Source organism: Acinonyx jubatus, chromosome C1 (genome assembly GCF_027475565.1).
Source record: "Acinonyx jubatus isolate Ajub_Pintada_27869175 chromosome C1, VMU_Ajub_asm_v1.0, whole genome shotgun sequence".
Classification (NCBI taxonomy): Eukaryota; Metazoa; Chordata; class Mammalia; order Carnivora; family Felidae; genus Acinonyx; species Acinonyx jubatus.
This window is the reverse complement of record NC_069381.1, coordinates 13,203,575-13,226,523: the sequence shown is the minus strand read 5'-3', so window position 1 is coordinate 13,226,523 and position 22,949 is coordinate 13,203,575.

Here is a 22,949-nt window from a genome sequence, read left to right as displayed (position 1 = left end):
CGGTTAAGCATCTGACTTCCGCTCACGACACGATCTCGCAGTTCGTGGGTTCGAGCCCCGTGTTGGGCTCTGTGCTGACAGCTCGGAGCCTGGGGTCTGCTTCGGATTCTGTGTCTCCCTCTCTCCCTGCCCCTCCCCCACTCATGCTCTGTCTCTGTCTCTCTCAAAAAATAAATAAACATTAGACTTTTTTTGGAAAGTTAATGATGATTACCCCACTAACAGGTGTGGACAGAGCATCTGCTGTATGTCAGGGATCTCACGCCTACCGTTGGTGTGGCACGGCAGGTGAGCCCAAAGCCTCTGAGTCCTGACTGCCTGGGTTCAAACCCCGACTTTGCTGCTTGCCAGCTGTGTGCCTTGGACAAATCACTTCACCTCCTAGGGCCTCAGTTTCTGCCTCTGTAAAGTGGGCAGAATAATGGTACCTCCTTCGCAGCATTATTGCAGAAAGAAGTAAGAGAATATAGAAAGTTCGTGCACAGAGCTTGCACGTGGCAGTGCTCTAAAACTGGCAGATGTCATTTTTGTATGTGTTTTAAAGTTCTCACGGGGCGCCTGGGTGGCTCAGTCGGTCGAGTGTCGAACTTCGGCTCAGGCCATGATCTCGGTGGGGTTCGAGCCCCACATCGGGCTCTGTGCTGACAGCTCAGAGCCTGGAGCCTGCTTCGGATTCTGTGTCTCCCTCTCTCTCTGCCCCTCCCCTGCTCATGCTCTCTCAACAATAAATAAATGTTAAAAAAAATTGTTTTTAATTCTCACGAGAACCCTGAGGAGCAGGGTTCATTACCCCCTTTTATTAATAAGTAAACTGGGGTTAAGAGAAGTTCAGTAGCTTGACTATAGTCACACAGCTGGGAAGTCATAGGGCTGGAGTTTGAATCTGTATTTGCTCCTTGACATCAGCGACTAAGATCAGAATCCCGACCGCTGGTTTCTATAAAGGGCAGAGCAGCAAACTCTCCTCCCGCGGCTGGATCCACCCAGAGGCAGATTTCTTTGGCCGGCAGGTTTTCTTTCCTTTTCTTTTTTAGCTGATTTTTTAACACCTGGAGGCTAAATGTACAGAAGAGAAGTCCAGGCCCAGAGGAGGAGTGGACCTGCCCAAGGACACTGGCGGTACTGAAAGCCACGGCCCCTTCCAGTGACAAACGCGTTCTCCGTCGTGCAGAAAGGCTCCCTTCCGTACCTCCCCCGGGGGAGTTCGCTGGAGCAGATGGGTGAGGAGGGAACCGATGATGGATTCTCTCTGGGGATGAGCGCTGGTCACTGCTCTGTTGATTGATGGCTGAGGAAGGTCAATTCCACAGCCAGACTCAGCACGGCGCCGGGGCTGGGACATCTGTCAGCTGGTGCCACATCACCTTCAGACCAGGAGGCATGGGGTAGGGGTCAGGATCAGAAGAGGTGATTCTTCCCCCATGCAAGAGTCTGTTTCTGCAGGCAACGTTCTCTGGAGACCCAGTGGGGCCACAGAGATACCCAGGGCTGTCCGGAAATGGGATGTGCTGGTGGGGCTGACACGGTCGGAGACGCCCCTGGGAGGCCTTACCTTGGCTTGGCTCCGGCTGCCCCTCCAGCAGTCCCTTCAGCAGCCCTAGAGGCATGTCCCGGTGCCCTCATGTTTCTAGCAAGGAACAGAGGCTCAGAGACGGCAAGTCATTTGCCTGGGGTCACACAGCCTGTAAGTGAGCGTCTTGTTCCTGGAGCCTGGGTCTCTCTGTCTCCTCTCTGACTCTTAATCTGGGGTACTTTCTAATGATTACACACGGACACACACACACACACACACACGCTTTTATAACGTATCTACCAGATTAACCATATGAAATTGCCTTCTCTTGGTAAACCAAAAGCAATTGAATAACAGCGATTTCATAAGGTTTAGCTAAATATAAATTATAAATGCACATAAATATATATTTATGTTTATCTATTAAATAAACATAATTCATCTACCTTGCGTATGTAATCCTCTTATGTATGTGCATATAAATGCGTTTTATGTGGGCATATAAATATAGAGGTACTTATATATTTATATATGTGTATGTATCATTTATGCATATATAATGTATATGAAATCTATCAGAGATTATAAGCAGCTAGCCAAGTTGTTCTATACCATGCATTACAAGTAGTATGCTGGTAGGAGCTCTGGGCGGCTCAGTCCGTTAGGCATCCAGCTCTTGATTTCGGCTCTGGCCATAACCTCACGCTTCGTGAGATCAAGCCCCGTGTTGGGCTCTGAACTGACAGTGCAGAGCCTGCTTGAGATTCTATGTCTCCCTCTCTCTCTGCCCCTCCCTTGCTCGCTCGCTCTCTCTCTCTCTCTCTCAAAATAAATACATATTAAAAACAAAAACAAATACTGTGCTGCTAAACTAGCTCTCTGGAAAAAAAATAACATCTGATACTTAGTGTGTATTTACATGGCGTAGATATCCCCCCGATGCTGGTTTCAAGTAACCAGAAACACAGTTTCAAGTAATTGTGAACACAGAATTAGGGAGAAATGCACATAATTGGCTCCTTCTGGCTACAGTCAGCTGGCTCCACACTGCCACAGTGTTTATCCACCTGCCTGAAACTGTCTATCTCGAAAATATACTGATGTATGTGATATATAAATAAATATATTTGTAAGGGCATATAATCTATCCCTTCTCTCTGTTGGAGCTCTGATAGGTCTCTGATAAATATAACGTCTAGCTTCTCATTTGAAGTTCACCCATTTGCTCTCTGTCCCGTCTGTCTCCTCAAACCTAGGTCTGTCTTGTCCGCTGCTTCTCCCTTTCCGCCTATGTAGGGAGGGGTGGGGACGCTGGGCTCAGGGCCTGCCTCTTCTCCTCCAGGAGGGGCCGTGCACTTGACCTTACTACCAGAGGTTCCGAGCCCCTGCTTCTGGGTGAGGTCCGGTTGAGCAGACGGCACACAGTGCTGGCCCACTGAAGCTGATTTTGGCCTCTCTGGGCCTGTCCCAGGTGCACTCCGGGAGTCAACAAACAGGCCGTCCACACCCGGCTGGTGGGGTCCGCCATCTTCCTTCAGGCTTCCCTCACCTTCTCAGGTCAGCCCATCCTTGGATCATGGGGTCTCGGGGTCTCTCAGGGTCCAGCCTCTTGCCTTGGGAGAGGGCCATGGGGACAAGTCTCCTCTGCTCTCTGGGCCTCAGTGTGCTCATCCATAAAGTGGCAGGCAGCTCTCAGACAATCAGAAAAGGCCCCCAATTGTTTAAAGTCTTGCGTTTTCTCTTAAAAAGTCACGCACAATTTGCCTTCCACTCTGTCATCAGTCCATGTTTGTGTCGCTATAATAATGTATCGGAGAAGTTATCAGTGAAATGACTTAGCACCTTTCCCCTAAATCATCAAGCAAAATGGAAGCTCCGGGAAGAAGTGTCATTTTTTCTACTCTGGCTCCGTCAGAGGGTGGCCGCGGCCGGCAGTTCCGCGGGGACTACGGGAACCACACGGCCTGCCTCTCAACGCTGTGTCTCCTCGGACGAGGTACTTCTCTGCTGCGAGCCTCGGTTTCCCCATCTGTGAAATGGGAGAATAGCAGTACCTCCCTCATGGGGCCGTGGTGGGGCCAGATCTTCAAGACGGTGCCTGGCGTGGAGTTGGCTTCTAGCAGCAGCTGGTCAAATGGCCCCAGCACGCAGCTGTGAGCCCTCGCCGTGAGAATCTGGAGAGCAAGCAGTTTCTAAGCCGTGTCTCCTCCGGTTGTTCAAGGACAAAACCCTCAGCCCTCAGTCCGGGCTTGCAGCCCTTTGGGGTCGGAGAAGTTCCTCCCCAGATCTGAATAACACAGGGGCCTGCCTCTGGCCACTGTGGGTTCTTTCTGTTCCTTGAAAATGCCGGGTGCGTGTCAGTGCCACGTTCTCTCCCTGCAACACCTCAGGTTGGCCCTTCTGTGGTTGGGCTCCCCTCAAATATTCTCTGACGGGGCCATCACCGGTCACTTGGTCTGTAGTTACCCTGCACGCCCCAGTCGCTCCACTGTCCTCCTGTTTCATTTGTTTATTTATCTATTTATTTAAAAAAATTTTTTTTTAGTGCTTATTCATTTTTGAGACACAGAGAGAGACAGACTACAAGCGGGGGCGGGGCAGAGAGAAAGGGAGACGCAAAACCCAAAGCAGGCTCTAGGCCCTGAGCTGTCAGCACAGAGCCTGATGCGGGGCTCGAACTCATGAACCCTGCTGAGCCGAACTCGGACGCCTAATCAACTGAACCAACGAGGCACCCCTGTGTATTTATTTTTGAGAGAAAGAGAGAGAGAGAGACAGACAGAGCATGAGTGGGGGAGGGGCAGAGAGAGGAGGAGACACAGAATCTGAAGGAGACTCCAGGCCCCAAGCTGTTAGCACACAGCCCGACACGGGGTTTGAACTCACAAACTGCGAGATCATGACCTGAGCCGAAGTCGGACGCTTACCCGACTGAGCCACCCAGGCGCCCTGATTTTCTTCATGGCATTTGCCGCCCACTGGGAATACTTTATGTATGTGATTGTTTGTATCTGGCCAGTCTTCCCCAACAGACCCTCAGCTCCGCGAGGGCAGAGGCTCAGTAGTTTTGTTCACCGCAGCAGCCTGTCCCCAGACCAGTACCTGGCACAGCCGACCTTACTTGGTCGCTGATGAATGATTAAGTGGAAGTTTGCACAGCGTGGCTCAACCAGGTTGAAATGCAGAGAACGAAGACAGGAATTAAAAGTACGAAAGGTCTCAGGATTCTTCCCCCTTTCTTCGTCATCTAGTTTTTGGACTTTGGGAGGCGGGGGTCTTAATTTCGTAATTAGGAAGAATCCCAAACCTTAGGCGGACACAGCTTGGCTGCAAGGCTGACCCACCTCACTCTGGGTTTGGCTGAGGCTCGTTCTACTTCTGCTCTCATTCTCCTCCTTAAAATTTGTGAACAAACCCAGATCACCCCCTTAGGAGAAACTTCTGTAGAAGTCAGCAACCAGCTGCTACCTTCCACTTTTGCTTCCCTTCTTGGCCTCGATTTCTGAAAGAAGATATTTCATTTTGGCGGTTCATTTTGGGAGGCTCTCCCCACTCTGGAGGTCTCCTGGGATACACTCAGGAAGGAGGGCAGAGGCAAGTAAGTGGGTACGTCTCCGACGTCAGACTGGGAGCGCTTCTGGGCAGGGCTGTGCCTCCCCCGTCAGACTGGGAGCGCTCCTGGGCAGGGCTGTGCCTCCCCCGTCAGACTGGGAGTGCTTCTGGGCAGGGCTGTGCCTCCCCCATCAGACTGGGAGCGCTTCTGGGCAGGGCTGTGCCTCCCCCATCAGGCTGGAGACTCCCTAGTTTAGGGCTATGTCTCCTCCATCAGACTACCAGATGTCTATTGCTCTAGAAGGAGCTCCTTCCTTCTTTCCCTTCCCTTCTCATCTTCCTTTTTCTTTCCCCCCCTTTTCTCAGTCCTCCTTCTGGGAGCCCTTCCCTGCTGTCCTGAGTGAAGGTCAGCCCTGGGCACATGGGGGTCCAGCCGTCGGCTTGGCATGAGCCTCTGTAGCCCGTCTGCACAGGAAGGCCAGGCGGTGGCCCCTGGCTGTCCTTGTCCATCCCCTTCCCTCTGCCCCATCCATACCTTCCAGGCACAGGTGGAACCCCACTCGCCTTTGGTGAAATCCGCCCCAGTTGCCGTGGCCCCTTGGGGCTCCCTGCCCTGGCCCCCCCATTCCACCTGCGGGGAGCGTGTGATGACACCCCCAGGGCCTCTGGATTCCCGTTTGGTGCAGCCACTGTTCCAACTGTCCCGTCCCAGCCGCCCGGTAAGCACCTCCCAGGTAGGGCGCCCCGGCCCCGGCTGAGCCTTTGTGCAAGATAAAGAGACTTTTGCGCAGTTCCGACGAGGTGCTGCGCAGCCGTGCCTTGGAAACACGGTCGTCCTCCAAGGAAGGCCCCTCTGTCGGCTGAGGGTTCTTTCAAGGGGAGCTCCAGCGTGCAGAACGTTTCTGGACTCTGCCATCAGAACCACCCAACATCCGGGCCTTGGGAATCGCGACAGCGGCGATAACGGCGCTCTGCACGGTAAGAGCAGCCGGGGCCCACGCTCTGGCGTGATTTCTGCGTGCCGGGCACCATGCTGTGGGCTTCCGCACCTGCGCCATGGGCATCAGCTTGGGCATCAGCTTGGCCATCGGGTTGTGCCGGTTTCCCATCGATCTCTTGAGAAAAAGACCCAGCTTCGTCTTCCTACATTTCCTCCCCCCACCTCCTCACCCCCGCCCGCATGTTCCCACCTCAGGGTCTTTGCATAACGCTCTTCCCACTGCCCAGAACTGCATTTCCCCCAAGACACCTCCCTGGTTCATCCCCTCACCTCCGTCAGGACTCCACTCAGCTGTGGCCTTTGCAGGGAAGGCTTTTTCTGGCCCAACTACATAAAATTGCTGCTTTGCCTCGCCCCTGTCCCCCAATCTCTAGGGACCTTCCCTGTTTTCTCTTCATCATGACTCTACGACACCCTCTACACTGTGCTTACTTACTTTGTGTCTTGTCTGTCTCCTCCCGCGGGCACGTTAGTTCCACGAGAGTTTTGCTGGCTTTGTTCTCAGCTCTAAACCCAGTGCTAGATGTGGGTCTAGCACAAAATAGAGGCTCAATACGTATTTGTTGAATGAGTGAGCACCCGTATCTGGTTGGCGTGATGAACCCCATTTCACAGATGAGGAAACTAGAGGACCAGCCTGTGATCAAACACCCAGGGTCTATTTAGCAACCACTGTGTATTAGGCTCTGGAGCACAGAGATGGGCCCCTGCCTTGGGGAAGCTTCCCGGCTGGTGGGGGAGATTGTAGACGTGTACAACCCAGGGGGCTGTGTGCAGGGCTGGAGACTTGCATAGTGCACCCTGGGAACACACAGCCCAGCCTGGGGCATCAGCGAAGTCTTCCTGGAGGAGGTGACGCACAGGCTGAGCGTTCAGTGATGAACGGGGGTTTGTCAGCTTGGGGGAGGTAGCGGCTGGGGAGTGACGTGCTGTCCTAGCTACACAGAGCAATGATGGGTCTTGCGAAGCCATCTAGATATGAGAATGTGGGGCTTTCGTTTGCCCGAGCATTGTTCCCTCTGGCCGGGGTGGGGAGGAGAATACATGGAGTAGGGGTTGGGGAGTGCAAGAGAAATGAGTCTGGGGGAGGTGCAGGGGTCAGGATTGAGGGGGTGGGGAGCAGGGGGATCACTCAGTGCCACGCTGTGGAATTTGGGCTTCATCCGCCGGGGCTTGAGAAGCCGGTGGTGAGGGAGGGGGTCCGTCAGGCCTGGGGTCTAGGCTGGTGACTGTCGAGAGGTCAAATGAGACTGGGGGCAGGTGGGAGGCAGGTGGGCCAGGGAGGAGGGGGACCCGGGTGAGTGAGGCCGAGGCCCGAACCGAGGTGGGAACAGGGGCCCAGGGGACGGGGCAAACATCAGAACTGGTAAGGAGGAAGCTGGCGGGAACCCAGGCGCCGGGGAAGGCCGGGAGCTGCAGCTCGTTCCGACAGGAAGCAGCTGTCCCCAGCTCACGAGCCCTCCGGGGCCACGAGATTTTAGCTCCAAGTGACTCTTGGGTGGCTCTGAAAATTGGTGTTACTCTTCCTGGAGGATGAGGCTATGGGGCCCCAAAGGAACAAGGTGCCAGCTCCTGGGGCCTCTCCTAAAATACAGGCTAGGCTGTCCCAGGCTCTGCCAACACCCCTATGACACAGGACCCCAGACACCGGTCCCTGACAGCTCTGGGTTCACGTCTCTAGATCTGTCTCTGAACCTCTGCTCCCTGGGTGTCAAGTACACACGATATTTCATCAGGGTAGCGTGAGGGTGGAATGAGGTGATGTGCAAAGCCATTGGCACGTGCCTGGCACATAGTAAGTGATCATTAAATGGTTGGGTTTTTTTTTGTTTTTTTTTTTGTTTTTTTTTTACCTTCGCTTTTAGCTGCTACCCTTACCTTAATTAGTCTTATTTGGGGAAGGATATTTAATTTAAAAAAATGTGTTTTGATTATCGAGAATTTTGAACTTTCACGGGAATGAACAGGATGCCTAAGGAACTTCCGTGGACCCAGCCCCCAGCCCCACCAACCACCAACGCCTGACCGGTCCTGCTCCACCCACACCCCCATCCACCCCCATCCTTCATTAATTTAAAGCAAATCCAGGCATCACATTATTCATTCATAAATATTTCACCGCTAACACTATTAATAATACACAAGGTGCCTGCTCATAGCGTAGCAACTCCATCCAGGAAGTGCTTGTGGATGACTGGCTTCCTCTGGTCCGGGCTCAGGCAGGGAACCTTCCACACCAGGATAAACGCAGCCCCTGACCCCACAGGAGCCCATGCTGGGAGGTGGGGTGTGCAGGAGCAGGGAGCAGGAAGAGATACAGAAAACTCTGAACATCCTTGAGTAAGCTCTTGCACCTCCTTATGTATAAGGAGAAGCTTAGGGGCACCTGGGTGGCTCAGTGGGTTAACTCAGTGGGTCTGACTCTTGATTTCGACTCAGGTCATAATCTCACTGTGAAGTTCGAGGCCTGCGTCGGGCTCTGGGCGGACAGTGTGGAACTTGCTTGGGATTCTCTCTCTCTCTCTGCTCCTCCCCTACTGGTGGGCGCACGCCTTCTTGCTCTCAAAGTAAATAAATAAAAAAAAAAAAAAGGGGAAGAGAGGGTCTTCTATTCTGGATCCGGGGTGGAGGGAAGTGGTAAGTTTCAGAGAAGCTTTTCAGGTTTCTTGAAAAACAAAACAAAACCAACGCCAAGCAAACAAGCAGTTGTGTGGAGTGTGGGGCTGTCGGGGAAGGCTTGGGGTGTGAGGTCATATGGTCAGGTGCTGGGGTCTGGTTCCAGCCGAGCGCCTATTGGCTGTGTGGTCTGGGGCAAGTCCCAACCCCTCTTGGGCCTCAGTTTCCTTCTCTGCCGAGCGCCCGCCCCTGGGAAGTGCCAGTGGACTCTGCCCGTTGCATGGTCGGGGAGAAACGGTTGGTATTCAGAGCCAGGCTGCTGCCCGTGGTAAGAATTGCTGACCTGGCAGATTAAGTTGTAGCTTGAACAGAAAGGAAAATGTGTCTTATGCGGCCAATTACACAATAGATGGTTTGGGACACGGTTTGCTTAATTAAATCTATAACCAATTGGGGATCTATCACTGCTTGTGATGCCACTGTAGTTGGAGCCTGTTATCAAAGTCAGGTAGGAGGCAGGTACTAGGATATTGTCTGCCCTGGGCTGCACCTAGGGCAAGTCTGGGCCTGCTCCCTGCTAGCTGAGTCCCCAAGGGCAGGTTACTGCTCCTCTCTGAGCCTCGGTTTCCCCAGTTTCCTCACATGGCTGTGTAGGTTACCCCAGAGCTCTGAGGGTTGATCGAACTCGATCATTCACCCAGCAAGGACTTGTTGGGTGCTCACTGTGTGCTTGGTGTTGGGCACAGTGCTGGGTGCTGGGTACCAGGTTGAGAAGACAGATGGAGCCCTTGACCTCAGGAAGTTCTCAGTCCAGGGAGGAAGGCAGGCATTACTTGGATTAGTTCCGGGGGGGGGGGGAGGGTGAGTGACCTTGGAGAAACTGCAAGACAGGTCCGTTGAACTTAGTCTGGAGCTGTGACATACCCCCAGCCCCACCCCTGGCCCAGGATCAGTGGCAGTGAGCCAGTGAAAGGAGCTGGGGGCAGCATTGAGGAGTAGCATGTGCAAAGGCCCTGAGGCAAAAGAAAACCTGGCTGAAGGGAGTTCCATGCACAGACAGCAAGTGGGAGAGTGACTAGCTGGGGGCTTGGGCAGGGCTTTCAAAGGACACGAGGGCATCGAGCATAACTCCCAGGTTTCTGGACAGAGCCCTGGACAGAAGGCACCCTCAAAGTGGGGAGGCTGAGGCTGGGAGAGGAGAAGACCCTGTGTGCCAGTCTGCAGCTCCATGGCGTGCAAGGCAGTGAAGAAATTTGTGGGCATGGAGTGTGTGGTTCGGAAGAGGCACGAGGCAGGGACAGAGCCTGGAGCCATCAGTAAATAGGTGGCATAAAGCCACACGTGTGGGGTAAATCGCTTAAGAAGAAAATGTAGGTTGGAAGAGACGTTCATGACCTGGTCCTGAAGGCCTCCCCATTGGAGCTGGGGGAGAAGCCCAGGATGGAGGGGGCAGAGGACTCTCATGTCACAAAAGTCTAGGAAAGAGTGTCTCAGGAGAAGGGAGCCCTGGACTATGTTGGAGACAATGCACATCTAAGGGAGCCTACTGGATTTGGCAACATGGGGCCCACTTGGATGTGACAGGAGCTGCTTGTTGGGATGATCGGAGTAGAAGACAAGAGCTGATGACAGGAGGGATGGAAAGAAGGGCCCCAGGCAACCCGGGCAGGTGTTTTGTTGACACAGAGCAGAACATTTCTTTCTTTCTTTTTTAAAGTTTATTTATTTTGAGAGAGGGAGAGAGAGAGAGAGAGAGAAAGAGAGAGAGAGAGAGAGAGAGTGGGATGGGGAAGAGAGAGAATCCCAAGCAGGCTCTGAGCTGTCAGCACAGAGCCCGATGTGGGGCTCGAACTCCCAAACTGCGAGAACATGATCTGAGTTGGATGTTTAACCAACCGAGCCACCCAGGTGCCCCAAGAGCAGAACATTTCTGAATGCGAACAGGAAGGATCTGGGAAAGACAGAGATGTGAGATGTGGGAGAGACACGGGTGCCACACAGAGGGGGTCCCTGGGGGATCCCAGGGTGCAAGTGAGAGACTGGCGGGTAGCGTGTGTGTGTGTTTGTGTGTGTGTGTGTGTAGATGTGGGTGGTGCCTTCTCTTCTGCAGGAGGGACCTGAGCAGGGAGATGGCCTGGGGCCAGAGGAGGCCCAGTGGAAGGGAGATGTGGAGTTTGGATCTGATGCTTCTAATTCTCTGAGGCTTAAGGGGCAGCAGGCAGGGAGAGCGTGCTGAGCAGAAGATGAAGGACAGAACATACGAAGGGTCTTTGGGAAGGAGGCACTTTGTAGATAAATAAGGTCACGCTTTGGGGGTAGTTGTTTTCCTGAGGCACGTCCACTGTCACGTTGACCTTCTCATCCTGCTGAGACCTCCCCCTGGCCTGTGCCCGGAGCCGCGGTGCCTTGGCTTTCAGAGTTTTCCTTAAGCAGCAAACCTTTTATTTGAACTTTAAATAAAGCCTGCTGTGGAGCCTCAACATATATGCTGATAAAACTGGAACAGTTCAGGGGCGCCTGGGTGGCTCAGTCGGGTAAACATCTGACTTCAGCTCAGGTCACGATCTCGCAGTTTGTGGGTTCGAGCCCCACGCTGCGCTCTGTGCTGACAGCTTGGAGCCTGGAGCTTCTTCAGGTCTCCCTCTCTCTCTGCCCCTCCCCTGCTTGCACTCTGTCTCTCTCTCTCTCTCTCAAACATAAATAAACATTAAAAAAAAGTGGAGCTGTTCCAAATGATGGAATCTGCCCGCCAGCCTTCACCCCCTCCCTGGGGGTGACCCCGCAGCACCCCTGTGAGGTCTGGGGCTCCTTTGGACCCACCTGGTTTGAAGCCCACTGGTGTAGGAGCCTACCGTGTGCTGGGGCACAGCTCCGGGCCTTGATTTCCTTGTCTGTGAAGTGGGGATCATATTATCCGAGTGGAGACAGAAGCCTGGACCACATGCCATTTCCCTGTGTGTGTGTGTGTGTGTGTGTGTGTGTGAACCCCGCTCAAACTTGTACAATTTTATGAGGTTCTTGGTGGTCACTCATTCACTATCTTAGGCTGCTTTTCGAACCAGGATTTAACCTTGTCTGACTCTGAATCCCGGGCCAGGTAGAGGAGACCAAGGGTTGCAGTCTTTGGCCCATGGAGTTGGTGCCAGAGCTTTCTGTTGGGACAGATGGATGGGAACGGGCACCAGGCGTGGATTTGCACAGGTGGGCAACAGCCCCACGTTGGCCGCCCGCAGTCCTGGAGACAGGGTGGGTAGACCAGTCGCCTGGCGTTGTCTGTCCACCACACTCCCCCCTGCACAGAGTGTTGTGTGAGAACAGGGCCCTGATGAGAGCCCATCAGCTGCCTTGGTCGTGATAGGGATGCGACGGCCCCTCTCCACCCAGGCGTGCCCCAAGTTGGGTGCCTCTTGGCGACCGTGCTGTGGTGGAGACGTGGGGCACGGGTTTTGGAGCCCAATGGACTTTGGTTCTCAGCTTGACTGTTTAAAAGCTATGTGAGCTCCTATGAGCCTCAGTTCCCATCTGCAAAATGGGCGTAAAAAGGATTAGGGTTACTATGATGCTGTGAGTAAAGTACCCAGTCGCTGCCTCGTACACGGCAGGTGCCCCGTGAAGTCAAGTCTTCTGGCTTTAGTCCCTTGGTCCTATTCTAAAACCCAAGGGCATCCCTGCTCCTTCAGGCCTCTGTGTGTGTCTTGTTTGCCTAAGTTTCTTGTGCTTTTTGTGTTTCCTTTCTTGTTAACGGGATATGGATTTCGGACGGGGTGTCAGGGCACCTGCGTGGACCTCAGACTCACAAAGAACTGTCCTTAAATCCTGGTTTTCTCAGCTACTTTCCTGGTGACCTGGGACAAGCCACCTCCTTCCTCTGGGCCTCGTTTTCCTCGTGTAAAATGGCAAGAATCACGTAGTGATGCCGACAGGCCGGGTCGAGGACCCAGAGGGGGCCCTGCAGGCCCAGTCAAGAGGGTCCCTGGCCGTGTGCAGGAAAGAAATCTAACGCAAGCCAGCAGGCAATGAAAGCAGGGTTTGTTGAAGGCATATGGAAAGGGCAGGTCCAGGCGCGTGTCCAGGAGACTCAGCAAGGAAAGGAGGAGACTCGTCTTTGCTCAGGGTCTGGGGTTTTTTTTTGAGGACCGTGGTCTGCCATACGAGTGCACTCAGGCATCCAGGAACCGGTTAGAACACAGACAGGGGAGCTGCGTTATTCCCTGGGGCCGGGGAGCCTTGACGTGGAGCTGTCGAGCGCTTGGGGCCTGCGATGCACGCGTGATGGCTTCCTCGGGTCATTCTCACCTGTTCCTTCCCCAGAGGTCTCCTAGAGGTCTTCTAGAGAGATCACTAGCCCCTGGTCCCCTACTAGGAGGACATGCATATTTGCTTTCTGAAGCGTGTGTAAAGTGGGGGTTTGGGCCCTGGCAAGAGCAGAAGCAGGAAAAGGAGCAAAAGGCAGGTTGTCCTTCAGTCTCCCCGTCTCAGCACCACCTCGGATGGTCCTTGTGAGGATCTGATGCGTCCATGCGCCGGCTGGGAAACAAATGGAGGCTTTTACAACCCCCGAAGCCAGCAGCAGCTATACCTCTGCATCGTCCAGGGAAGGAGGGGGCACAGTTTGCGTCTGGGGGAGAATAAATCTCTGCACTGAGGACTTGTTCTTACAGAGCCTGTAGGCCAAGAGCCAAGCCAAGAATTCTAAGTCCAAGAAGAAACAACAATTTCAGAGATTCTCCGGGGGCTCTGGGCTGCTAAGGGTGAAGATGGGTGGTGGGGGGGCGGTGTTTAGCAGAGCACTTGAATGAGATTTCGGATATGCAAATGGAGGCCTGAGGGAATTCTGGGAAGGGCTGGAAAGAGACTGGAGCAGGTGGCTCCTGGGGGTTGGAGGCCAGTGAGCCAGAAGGGGAGGGAGGAGGGGGAGGAGGCCCAGAAGCTGGTGAGAGGGGGAGGGGGCAGGGGGAGGGCGGGCGGGAGGGGTGTCAGTGAGAGCTTCCCTCTGTGGTCCTGCGGAAGGATTTCACAACAGAGATGCCTCATTTTCTATTTTAGGGCCGTGCGATTTTCCTCCGTTACCACCTGCCGAAACCTTCAGCAGATCGGATACCCATATGTGTCTTGTCCCCGGGGAGCCGAGGAAGAGCCAAGGCAAAGGAGCCACCCTGTCCCCTATTTGGGCTGGCACCAGGCAGGGAGGAGAGAAGGACCACAGGGGAGGAGGGAGGACGGTTGAGTGAGATGGACACTTTCCAGGCTTGGGGACTGAGCAAGAGGAAGTAAGCTCCTGCCTGTGCCTGGAGGCACTTGATTTGAATGTGAAAGTACAGGTGACTCCACAAAGCCGGAAGGCTGGGGTCACATGGCTCATTCACCCCTAGACATTTATTGAGCACCCGCTATGTGCCCCGCACTCTGGCAGGTGCTCCCGGGTTCAAGGTGAGCACAACAGAGGCGACAGGTGTCCAGGCAGGTAACCAGGCCGACACACACAAAGCTTAGTACAGCGTCTGTTCCCCCGAAAGCGACACAAGTTTGTCTTTTTAAGAGGGTGGGAGTCCATCCTGTGCGGCGTGGTAGCCGCGGGGTCGTGTTAATTCCACCGGACAAATGTGGTGACAGATCAGGCACCTGGGGGTCACGGACTCCGTGCGAATTGGCTCCGTGTTTCTCCAGCGGGGGGTATCGGCCGTGATGCAATTAACACCGAGAGCTGGGTTGAAGCTGTCGTTTTGCCAGCAGGCTGGCCTCGTCCCACTTAGGAGGACACGTGATTCTGGACTTTGCACGTTTCTCTTCCAATAAAAACACCCGGAAAGTGTATGGCACCTTTCTTCTCACCACACACATGGCTTGACAGATTTTAAGATCGGATTTCACCATCTACTCCCTCGCGAACCAAGGACGGGGCTGGCTGCAGCACTCAGGGAAAAAAAAAAAAAAAATGTGTGTGCTTACGGCTGCCGAGTAAGGCTGTTGCTTGAATTCCTCCTCTGGGTGATCCAGCCTCTTTGCTGGCCTTCCAGAGGAGGGAAACCCTGGGTTCAAACCCCAGCTCCACCTCTCACCAGCGTGTGGTCTCGGCCAAGACACCTCGCCTCCCCGAGCCACGATGCCCTTTACCCATCTGCTGGGTCCAGGGTGGTGCTTTATTTGCAGGGTGTGAGGATCCAGCGGACGGTGCTCGGGAAGCAGCGTGCCGTCAGGCACCAGGTCAGCTCGGTTAGGAGGGTCCTGGGCTGCAGGCTCATCAGCGCTGTCCCGAAACACTCCCAGCTCCTCCCCCCGGGGGACGCACAGGACCGCACGTCCAGCCCACGGGGGTGGGGTGGAGTAGTGGACTGCATCTAGCTAATGAGCTGGGGAGCGACCTCGGTATCGACTGCCCCGATGAGAGGCTCCCAGGGGTTGTCCCCCCTTTGCTATGGCAACTCGGGCAGCCTGGGGTTTGGAAGAGGAGGGGGACAAAGGGCAGACCCCCAGGGGACCGCCACCAACAAATTAAATAGAAATGAGCATGGTGGCTTGAATCCACTGCCATGTGAGGGTTGTTGGTTGACGCAGCAAACATAGCTTTTCCTGCCTGATGCAGAGAATTGCTTCCTGTCCCTGGACCTCAGTTTCCTTATCTGAAAGACGAGAGGTTGGGCTGGATGGTTGATCTCCTCCAGGATCCCTCCATCCCAGGGAGGAATCAAGGGGAGGGGTTGTCCTCACCCACCTAGGGGCCCCCATCTCGCTCTGGAACTTCCATGCCCTCTCCAAGCCAATAGGTTCTGCCCTTCCTGCAATGGGGCAGCACTCAGAGGCTGGGGCGGGGGTGGGTCCACAGCCATTTCGAGCTCAGCAGACCAGAACAGAATCCCTCCTCCCCCTGGCCCTTGCCTCTGGCTTCCCAAGCTCAGTGGGGCCCCAGAACCCATCCAGGTGCCCAGAAGAGAAGATGGCTGCCGTCCTGGTCCCCTCCACTTTCTCCACCCCAAATCCCTTCCCTTCTACCCTTAATATCTCTCATATCCATCCCTCCTCTCTCCGCGCCTCCTGCAATGGCTGCGTCCTACCTGTTCTCTCTGCCAGTCATGCCAACCCCCCTCCCATCCACGCACACCCTCGCTGCCTCTTCCGGGAAGTCTTCCTGAAAGGCAGTTTGGACACATCGTTCCCTTCTGCACTCCAAACTCACCAAACAACTTGTGGTTCCCCAAGCACGCCCCATCAACTATTCCCTTTCCCAGAGCCCCTTTATCCCCTGGCTTCCTGGAAAATTCTTATTTCTCCTTCAAAACACAGCTCAAATGCCAATTCCTATGGAGAGCCTTCTCTGATGTCCCCAGGCTCTCTAAGTGTCGTGTTCATGCTTCTGTTACAACACTTAAAACTAGGGGCCCAGCTGACCAGTACCACTGGCCTGTGAGCTAGTAGAAGCAGGGACTATGACATTCTGTTTTTTCTAGGGATTCTTGGCCCAGAGCCTGGCATACAGTGGTGCTCAGCCAATGATTCTCTCACTCACCCACCCGCTCCTGCCCCCGCTTTTGCACCCCACGGTGTTCGAGGCATTGGGCATGCGACTATAAATATGATGCTTGCTTTCTATGGGCAGAAGGAGGATTCCACAATAAACAAGGAATAAAACAAATACACGCAGCGATTTTAGGTAGAAAGCAAAGGCTAAGGAGACCATTAAACCTGGAAGTCCAGAAGGGGAGCTGCTCAAAATCGATGGTCGGGAAAGATCTCTTTAGAGAGGTAGCATTTGAGCTGTGATCTGAATGACGAGAGGAGACCTCCATGTGGGTCCATGGAGGGAAAAGTGTTCCAGCCAGTGGGAACAGTACTGCAAGGGTCCCGAGGAGAGAAAATGTCAGCGCTTACTGAGTGGGTGGATGGGTGGGTGGGTGCGTGGGTCGTACCTACTCTCTTTTCTCCCTCTTGGTGTCTGGATGCTGAGCTGCTTAGATGGCCAAAGCCAAGCGTCCCCACTTGTCTCAGAGAACAAGCCAGAACCTGCTACTGCCTGTGTATAGTCAGAAGTCAGGAGCTGACCCGGGCTCCTGGAAGCCCCTCAGAGTCAGTGCAGGGCCTGGGTGACATAGGCTGCTGGTCCCCCAAGAGGACAACACGCATTTTGTCTAGCTGGCCTGCGTCCCCTTGAGCTAAGGCTCTGTGGGTGCTGCGGGCACCTGCTGCATCACCAACATCGCTGTTGTTAGTTCTGTGAATTTCTCATTCAGACCCATCTGCAAGCTGGAGGCGATGCGCCTGCCCAGACCAAATCCTGAGGAGACCCCAGCATCTCCCCTCCCCGCCCCCCCATCTCTGTTTCCATCTTCGCAGCTCTCCGGAGGAGAGCACCACTAATTTGATATTTCAGCCTTCCCGGCAGATCCCTACCACTCACACACACACACATACATTTTTCATCTCCTGAAATGGCTCTAATGAGGAAGTGCCAATTAGCGAGTCAGAGGGCAGGTGCGGGACCAGTCAGCCCGCAGAGCGGCAGTGGCTGCCCTCGCCACCTGTACCCGGCGAGGCCACGCCACCGTGCACGTCGGCTGAGGCTGGGGCCGAGCGTCCACACCCAGGCCGCCCTTCCTTGCTCTCGAGCCGGCAATTAACGTCAGTTGCCGATCTGACGAATTTTGGGGCTGCGACCCGTGCTTGGAGCTGCTGAGGGAAGTGAGTGCTGGCTCCACGGACGGACGGATGGAGCGGGGCTGACCCAGATACCCTGGATGCTGCATGCTGGGCGGACCTGCCCCCCCTGGGCCCCCTGGTACCTGAAGGGTCCCACTGACCCTCTGCTGACGTCAGGGTTGTGGCTGAGGCCCCTCAGGAAAGACGCTGGGGCACTGGGACATCTCTGTTCCGGGCCCAGCAGGTGTCAGAGCTGTCTGAGCGGAGTCCTGGTAAACATTCACAGAACGAATGTCAGACATAGGCCTCCAGCATGGGGACACCTGTGCGGCTTCCTTGCAAAGCTCTGGAATTTATAGCTTCTCTCCAAGGTGGGGCTTTTCTAGTGGAGGGCTGGTAAAATGTTTACCAGTCAGCTTCTCAGGAAAAAAAAAAAAAAAAAAAAGGACGAGCTCTGATTTGTAGCATTTGCCAATTTCTGTTGTGTAAATATCCACCAAGAACGCTCTTGAGCGACTATGGAACTGTGGGAGGTGGATTGTTCCAGAGATGATTAATTTTTTTTTTTTTTTAAAGTTACAGACCTGCTTCGAGAATCTAAAAATGATAGAACGTTTAGCCGGAGATGTGCACCAGTGCACAAATGGATAGGGGATTCTTGGACTCCAAAAGCCACCAAAGGGCACGCTCAGGGTCCTGGGGCCTGAGGGGGGAGGGGCTTGAGTGATGAGTCTCACGTGGGGTCAGGGTGGCTTGTCAGGATCTCTGGACAGCACTTTCATTTCCAAAGCTCTGTCCCCTCCCTCACCGGATGTTTACTGTCTGGCCAGTCCCCGGGAATGGCTCTATGCTGGTTGTCATCATTCCCCAGCTTAGGAATCAGAGAGGAAAGATACCACTCAAGAGCCTTGTGTTACCAGTATCACCACTGCTATCCTTAAAGCACCTCCTGTGTGCCCAGTGTTTTCTTTGTTGTTCTTCTTTGATTATCATTATTATCCTGCAAATGTTTATTGAGCACTTACTGTGTGCCAGGCACCGCCCTAGGCACCTGAGATGCATCAGTGAACCGAGTGAAGAAACCAGCCACCACGGGACTGGAAATGGAGGTGCGTAATTCACGCAGTTAATCTGTTGGAGACATTTCCGATGCTTCACAGAGACACACGAGACCTTCCTTCCCTTCAGGTGGGGCTCGGGGCTCTAACGTGGCAACTGCTGGGCGTTTGAGGCTTGTGACCTCCGAACTCTGAAGTCTGATGTGTGCCAGGTGTTTTTATAACTATTTCTCGCCTTTCCAACTCCACAAAGCCGACGCCTTGGTTTCCTGTGGCCGAATCACCACACCTTGGAGGCATAAACAGTAGCAATTAATCTCGCACAGTTACGGAGGCTGAGGTGTGAAATCGGTGTCATTGGGCCGAAATCGGGGGGCCAGCCAGGGCCGTGCTGCATCCCGAGGCTCCAGGAGGAAACCACTCCCACACTCGGTGGCTTGTGACCGCGTGGCTCCAGGCCCAAGGCCAGCGCCTCCCAATCTCTGCTCCAACCTCACCTCCCTCTGGCCTTGCTTTTCGGAGGACATGCGTGGTGGCATTTAGGACCCACCCGGGGAATCCAGGATAATCTGCCTGGCTCGGAGCCCTTTTCTTGCCCACATCTGCAGAGATCCTTTTCTGTTTTGCCACACAGGTTCCAGGGATTGGGACGTGGAGATCTTTAAGGGGGTGCCTGTCTCAGCCTCCCATAGCCAGGGACCAGAATCCCCCTTTTCCAGATGAACTTAGCTCATCTGTTCAGTGTCCCACAGCGAGGACGTGGCCTGCCTGGGGATCAAACCCCGGTCTTCGTGTTCTCTCCCCCACACCACGCTGCCCTCCAGGAGCAGGCACATAACCTGCAGAGGAGTGAACAGAAGCTCAGTGAGCTGGCCTGGATGGCCCAAGGTCACGGGCTACCGTGGGCTTTCCGTGCCCCGAGCCCTTTGCAGGGGGGCCAATGACGACGATCTGCCTGACCCAGTCTAGCCGAGCCTGCATACTCTGAGCCGGTGCTGGGCCTCCACTCGCCCACGTGGACAGAGGGGGTGGCCGAGAACCGCCTTCCGTTTCTGTATTTACGAGATTTCAGCTTTCAAAGCGGGTTAGCCCGGAGGCTAATTTTCTGCAGCTTCCAGTTTCTCCGCTCCATTTACTGTGCCTGACACTGTGAGAGCTTTCGCTATTGATTCTGGGCCAGATTAACTTTTTCCCCCTCGCCCCCCAGCCCCGGCTCTCCGGCAGTTTTTGGTCCAGCAATTAGGTATTGGCGGGGACAATGTGGGGTGGCTGGCGCTGCCTTTCAATTACCGTCAGAGTAAATATGACTTACTCTCCGCTCCCAGAGTGCCCGCCGCATTCGGAAAAAGGAGAGCGCCACTTAAATAACTCCTCTCTCCTGCTTGACACTCCACCACTGGAGCTGATCAATAAAGTCTATCACCTCGTGGGGCTCCCCCGAGACCCCCCGGTGGCACTAATTGGCTCCGGGAGATGGCTGGCTGGCTGGCGGAGGGGTGTGTCTGTCCCTGTGTGTTTATCTGTGTGGGTGAGCACAAGTGTGTGAGTGTCCCTGTGTGTGAGTGTCCACATGTGTGTCTGTGGAGGGTCCCCGGCTTCTCCGCTCTGCTGCCCACCCCCAGGTCCCTAGGGGTGGGGAGGGAGGCCCCCCCCCCCCCGGCACGGATTGGATTGGGAGGGTCTCTGGCTGTGGAAAAGGTGTGCGGGTACAGTGACGGCGATTTGTGACTCCTCCAGGTTTAAATTGTCATGAAATGCACCAGTAGAGGCATTCGAAGACAGTGGTTAAGCATATGGAGAAGTCAGACTGACTTTCTTTTTTTGTTGTTTTTTTTTTTTATGTTTATTTGCTTTTGAGAGACAGAGAGCGAGCTGGGGAGGGGCAGAGGGAGGGGGGACAGAGGATCCAAAGCAGGCTCTGTGCCGACAACAGTGAGCCCGACGTGGGGCTCAAAACCACAAACCGTGAGACCATGACCTGAACCAAAGTCAGGCACTTAACCGACTGAGCCACCCAGGAGCCCCAGACTGACTTTCTGATCCTGGTTCTTTCACTGACTTGCTGTGTGGCCTTGGGCAAATCACTCAGCCTCTCTAGGCCTTAACGCCCTCATCCGTAAGATGAGTATGATGCCCACAGCCCTAGAAGGCTGGTGTGAGGGTTAAATGAAATGACAGGTATAAATGGCACCACAGTAAGTGATGGGTATGCTCACAGTCCTTGGGGTGGCAGTGGGGGGAGGGTGGGGCGGGTCTTGTCATCAGGAGGGGAGGGTGGGGCGGGTCTTGTCATCAGGAGGGGAGGGTGTGGCGGGTCTTGTCATCAAGGGGGGGGCGGGTCTTGTCATCAGGAGGGGAGCGTGGGGCGGGTCTTGTCATCAAGGGGGGGCTGGTCTTGTCATCAAGGGGGAGGGTGGGGAGGGTCTTGTCATCAGGAGGGGAGGGGGGGGCGTGTCTTGTCATCAAGGGGGGTGGGTCTTGTCATCAAGGGGGGGCGGGTCTTGTCATCAAGGGGGAGGGTGGGGCGGGTCTTGTCATCAGGAGGGGAGGGTGGAGTGGGTCTTGTCATCAAGGGGGAGGGTGGGGCGGGTCTTGTCATCAGGAGGGGAGCGTGGGGCGGGTCTTGTCATCAAGGGGGGGCTGGTCATCAGGAGGGGAGGGTGGGGCGGGTCTTGTCATCAGGGGGAGGGTGGGGCGGGTCTTGTCATCAGGGGGAGGGTGGGGCGGGTCTTGTCATCAGGAGGGGAGGGTGGGGCGGGTCTTGTCATCAGGCAGACCTGGGCGTAGAGCTTGGACCTGTCACTTGTACAGCCTATGACCTCCAGCAGGTCAGTCTCTGCGCCCTAGTTTCCTCTTCTGTGAAATGGGGGTGTAAAATCTGCTGTATTCAGTAGCGTGGTGTCTCCACAAAATTCATGGTGTGATTTTATTTGGAAATAATGTATTTGGAGTCGAGTGAAGATAAAGTCACACCGGATTAGGGTGGGCCTTAAATCCAGGGCTGGTGTTTTGTCTTTTGTGGGTTTTTTAAATGTTTTAATCTTATATTTGAGAGAGAGAGAGAGAGAGAGAGGATGAGCAGGCAGAGAGATGGAGACAGAATCCGAAGCGGGCTCCAGGCTCCGAGCCGCCAGCCCAGAGCCCGACATGGGGCTTGAACTCACGAACCGCGAGATCATGACCTGAGCCGAAGTCGGACGCTTACCCGGCTGAGCCACCCGGGCGCCCCCATGGCTGGTGTCTTGATGAGAGCTCTGGGTGAAGACACACAGGGAAGAAGGCCACGTGAGACAGGGGCCAGATGTGGGTGACGCAGGCAGAAGTCACGGAGTGCCGGGGACTGCCGACCACTCCGAAAGCCAGGGAGGAGCCCCGTCCCGGGGTAACCCCACGCCCCAGGACTCCCCCACGCCCAACTAGCTGCTCCTTGCCCCCAGAGACAGTGGAGGGGCTTCTTCGTCTTTTCTAGAGGCCCAGCAGCGAGCTAGGCCTTGTGGTGGCGGGAACCGGAAGCAGCCGGAGCCAACAAGGAAGCCTCCATCAGCCCCGAGCGTCCAGAGCGCAGGCTGAGACGCGGGGCCTCTCCGGAGGGGTCTTGCCTCAGAAATGACACGAGCCTGAAACAGTGGTTGCTTTGGGGTGAATCAACCCAGTGTCCGTGTTGCCGGTGGGTCAGAGGGTCTCTTTGGGTTCCCGGGCTGCCGCAACAGACCGAAATGTCATTTCTCACAGTCTGGAGGGTGGGGGGTCCAAGATGGCAGCAGACCGGTTTCTTCTGAGGCCTTTCTTCTTGGCATGTGGACGGCCATCTTCTCCCCGTGTCCTCGCCCGGTCTTCCTTCTGTGCCTGTCTGTGTCCTCACCCCCTCTCCTTAAGAAGACGACGATGCTGTTGGATTAGTGCCCACCCTAATGGCCTCATTCGAACTCAGTCGCCCTCTTCAAAGACCCCGTCTCCAAACGCAGTCACATTCCGAGGTACTGGTGGTTAGAACTACAACATGTGAATCTGGGGGGACACATCCCAGCCCGTAACGGACGGGATGAGGCCGGAGGGAGGCGGCTCTTAGCAGGCTGAGATGATGACGCCCGGGTCAGGGCCCTAGCGGGGAGGACAGGAAAGGGGGAGAAGCAAGTCAATGCAGCTCCTTTGCCACATCCTGAGTGCCGCCCAGACCCTGTTTTGTGGGGCTCAGACAAGAGCCATCCCAATAGCAGTGGCCGCCATGCACCGAACGCTCGCGATGAACCAGCCGCCGTGCCAGGAGTCTGGCCTGAACCATCCCACCTCTTCCCCACCAGACCGCACTGGAGAGGGATTACTGTCATCCCCATCTTTATAACGGGGAACTGGAGGCACAGAGAGGGTAAGCAAGCTGCCCGAGCTCACACAGGGAGGCAGCAGAGAGCGCGTCACACCCCGGCCTGGATCTTACCCTCTTACGCACGCTTTGCTCGGGAGGCGACTGCGTTTTAGCACAGGGTGGGCTGGCCATTGTAGTTGTTGTTGCTGTCGTCTGTTGGTGCCCACATCCGCCGAAGACGCAGCACAGAGCCCGGCACGTGGTAAGTGCCAGATG